At 42.9% G+C, this 4,194-nt stretch overlaps 1 protein-coding gene across 1 annotated transcript in view; it reads left to right on the top strand.

Annotated features, from left to right (window-relative positions):
* The first annotated feature begins 391 nt into the window (after positions 1–391).
* WRN (Werner syndrome RecQ like helicase) overlaps positions 392–4,194 on the top strand; it is a 112,598-nt gene continuing 108,795 nt past the window's right edge. The window contains exon 1 of the mRNA XM_006916330.3: positions 392–580. The gene's annotated coding sequence lies outside the window, so the exon portion shown is untranslated. The remainder of the gene's footprint in view (positions 581–4,194) is intronic.

Genomic DNA, 4,194 nt, shown 5'->3' with positions numbered 1-4,194 from the left:
GGGGAGGGGGAGGCGGGGAGGTTGGCGGCGGGGGGCGGACAGCGGACCCCGCCTCCTCCAGCACAGCCCGCTGAAGGGAAGAGGGAGTCTCGGTTCTCCCTCGGGGCGCCTGACCGAAGCCCAGCGCGTGGGTATGGAGCGTGAGTGCGAGGTGACCGGACTAGTGTGGAGATGGATATAAGGATCGGGGTGGAGAGAGTGTTCTGACTTCTCCAGGTTCCGCGGGGATGTAGGACTCTGGCGGCCCACCAGCATCCACACAAAGACTACACTTCCCAGGGTGCTTAGCAGCAGCGAGAGCCCCATGCGCATGCGCGCCCGTAGTCAACCTGGCTGTGATGGGAGAGCTGAAATACTGCGGAGCGGAGGACGGGGCGGGGCGAAAGGGGTGGGGAAGGTTGGTCTCCGACAGCCGATGTGTACTGTGTGCGCCGTGACGCTCCCGCGTGCACTCCATAGAGTGGGATTAAACTCTTTTGAATTGGTGTCTAGCCTCGATGCCTGGGTTCCAGGCCCTTCTGTCGTGGCTTTCCACACGTCATCCAGCTGAAGAAGATCCGTTCAACTGTCTCTTCTCAGGGTAATGTGTCCTCTCCACTCCTGCTTCCGCCAGCCCTGGACTATCACTCTAGCCTTTTCGAACCCTGGAGGGTCCAGTTTCATAGAGCAGGCCTCTGGGGGTGGGGTGGTGTGCGGTGGGTGGGATAGGGTGTGTGTGTGTGTGTGTTTCCTTATAAATGGACATCCTCCTTTCCACCTCCCGACCACCCAGGAAAAGAAACCCTGACCGCTTGCAGAACTTCTCAGCTATCAGAAAGTGTGCTTCCCTGCCCCTCCTTCCCCAGCCTTTTGTGAGCCCTTGGGATTCTGTCCTTTCTATACGGTCTTTACTGCTGCAGAAGGTTAGCCGCTCCATGTTTACACAACAAAGTCGAGGGAAATAACCTAATCTGTGTAATTTAGCAAATTATGTTGGATTTCTGGAGTTCAAATCATTCAGTCCTTAATTTTTTTTTTCTTTCTGGCTGAATCCGAGTCGTTTTCTGGATAGCTTTGAGTATGTAAAAATGCTACTCCCTAGGAAAGAGGGTGATAAAATACTTAGGATGCAAATTTAGCAGTCTTTAAGTCAGAGTGCTTCCGTATGTTAATTTTTAGGGAGTTGAAGGTCGGCTTGGGTAGAGCGGGTCAGATTTTATGTCTTTGAATAGAATTGTCTAGGCTGTTTATATAAATTTGGAAGTCATCTGTGTACTACAAATAATTTCAAAGCTATCAGACTAGATGTGATCATCAAGGGAGTGATTGTAGATGGAAAAGAGAATGAAAAAGGTTGTTACTGGAATCTGGAATGCTGTGATGTTTAGAGATTGGTGAGGTAAGGAAGGACCATCAAATGGTACTGAGAAAGAAGTCTTACTGATGTAGATGGAGAATCAAGAATTGTCACAGAAGCCTAATAAAGCAAAAGTCCCCAACGCCTGGGCTGCACCCCATTAGGGACTGGGCTGTACAACAGCAGGTGAGCTTCAGGGGAGGGAGCGAAGCTTCATCTGTATTTGCAGTCACTCCCCAGGGCTGACATCACCGCCTCATCTCCACCTCAGATCATCAGGCATTAGATTCTGGCATTAGGAGCACCAGTCCCTGGTACCAGAAAGTTTGGGGACCGCTGTAAAGTGTTTCGAAGTAGGTATGACTAATTGTGTCATATACTGCTGGCACATTGAGCCAAATAGGATTGAGAATTGACTATAGGATTTGGCAACATGAAAGTCATTGCTAACCTTGATATGAGCCCTTTTGGTGGGGTGTGGAATGAGTGCAGTGGTTTAAGAGACAATGGAAGAAGCGGAAGTGAAAAATGCTAGTGTAGCTGACTCTAGTATAGCTCATGGGAAATATATATACCTATATATGCATATTTATATCTGTATTTATTCAGCCTCTGTAATAATGTGGGCCAATTCCCAATTCCATATATATATATTTCCATATATGTATTTCCATATATATATTCATATTCCTCAGTTGGCAAGCTGAAGACCTAGGAGAGCTGATGGTGTAGTTCCAGTCCAAGTCTGAAGGCCTGAGATCCAGCAGAACTGATGGTGTATGTTTCAGTATAGGTTTGAGTCCAAAGGCAGGAAAAGACTAATGTCCTAGCTTGAAGACTGTCAGGCAGAGTGAATTCTCCCTTCCATACAAATCTTTTGTTTTATTTACATCTTGAACAGATTGGGTGGGGCTCACCCACATTGGGGAGGGTAGTTTGCTTTACTCAGTTTACTGACTGAAATGTTAATGATATCCAGAAACACTCTCACAGACATACCCAGAATAATGTCTAACTAAATATCGGAGTGTTCTGTGGCCTAATCAAGTTGATATTATAAATTAACCATTACAGTAGAGTATGTGGGCATAGATGTAATTATGTAAATAAATTTCAAGGTAGGAGCTTGCGTAAAGTCTTTTTTGTTTGTTTAGTGAAATCTGAGGCAAGGTCATAAGCTGAGAGTGTGGATGGGGGAGGAGATAGAATAGGTTTAAGGAGAGAAGAGAAGGTATGCAATAGAAGAAGAGGATAGTAAACAATTAGTGAAAAGTTGTAGAATTGCTAGGAGAAATAAGGACCCATTTGAGGTTGGTGGTAACAAATTTAAGGTGAGACCACTCAACATGATTGTGTTTTTCACCTGCTACATTGATTCAGCTGCATAGCTACAGGCATGAGTTGGCAGAGAATTTGTTTTTATTCAGGGTTAGAGTTTTGCCAAGAGAGAATACGAAACCATTGATGGGCAATGGAGTCAAGGGAGTATGCAAGGAAGTGGTTATAATTTAGTAGTTTAAATAGCTCAAGGAGGAAGTAAGAACTTCCTGGGGGTGAGGTGAGTGAAAACACCCTCACAGAATAATGTTTAATTAAATATCTGAGCACTTGTGGCCCAGTCAAGTTGCTGCTATAAATTAACCATCACAGTAGAGTATATGGGCACAGATGTAATTATGTAAATAAATTTGGATTATAGGTCCCAGCTAGATCAAAAGATTGTTTGAGTTGAGTTTCTACCGGGAATGGACTTGAAAAATAGAAAATGTTGATTGGAAAATGAGACGTTTAGAATTGAGATTATGGAAAGATTTAGTCACTGGTAATGACATGGTGTCCTCATGTGAACACATGGATAGAGCAAGGTGTAGGTAAGATTATTGGAGGATACCTAGTCAGAAAACTGAGAGACACTGTCTTCCTCAGATATTGTGCATTGAAGGTTGTGACCCACTGGACAAATAGAGGGGAAAAAAGGTAGGATAGAGATATAAATAGCTACTGTACTGATGGTGATGAAAATGGTCCATTAACACCCAATTCAAATACTGTCAATTTGATCTATATATCTAACACTGGAAAGTTAGGTATTGAGTTATATACGGTTACATGGAAACTCATAGTCAACCTATAAGCCTTTCATGGATTTCTGTTCTTTGACCAAAGTGTTCTTTTAAGAGTGGCAGGTGACGTGAGGCATCTTTTCTTAGTTGTCAAGTTTGAAATTCGTCAGCAAATGCTTATTATAATGCAGCTTCTGTAGAGGTTTATCTTGTCTGTCTTATTTATTTATTTGTTTGTTTATTTGTTTATTATGATGACATTGGTTAATGAAATCCGATAAGTTTCAGTTGTACATTTTAACAGTAAGGCATATATGTATTTACATTGTGTGTTCACCTCCCATAGATAGATTTCTTTCTGTCACCACATATTTGACCCCTTTTACCTGTCTATCTCCCCACCTCTCCCCCCACCCTCTGGTAACCACTTGTCTATTTTCCATGTCCATGAATCTCTGTTTGTCCTGTTCATTTGTTGCTTTTAGGTTTATATCCCACGTATAAGTGATATGTGATTTTCAACTTTTTCTGTCTGGCTTATTTATCTTAGCACGATTATCTCAAGATCCATCCATATTGTCGCAAAGGACAGTATTTCATCTCTTCTTATGACTGAGTAATATTCCATTTTATGTGTGTGTGTCTGTGTGTGTGTGTTTTCTTTATCCATTCATCTATCGATGGACATCTAGGTTGCTTCCATATCTTGGTAACTGTAAATAATGCTGCAATGATCATAGAGATATATCTTTTTGAATTAGTTTTTTTCCCCCTTTGGATAGATACCCCGCAGGA

The sequence above is a fragment of the Pteropus alecto genome, unplaced genomic scaffold (assembly GCF_000325575.1).
Source record: "Pteropus alecto unplaced genomic scaffold, ASM32557v1 scaffold24, whole genome shotgun sequence".
Taxonomy (NCBI): Eukaryota; Metazoa; Chordata; class Mammalia; order Chiroptera; family Pteropodidae; genus Pteropus; species Pteropus alecto.
This window is presented reverse-complemented; position numbering and strand designations above follow the sequence as displayed.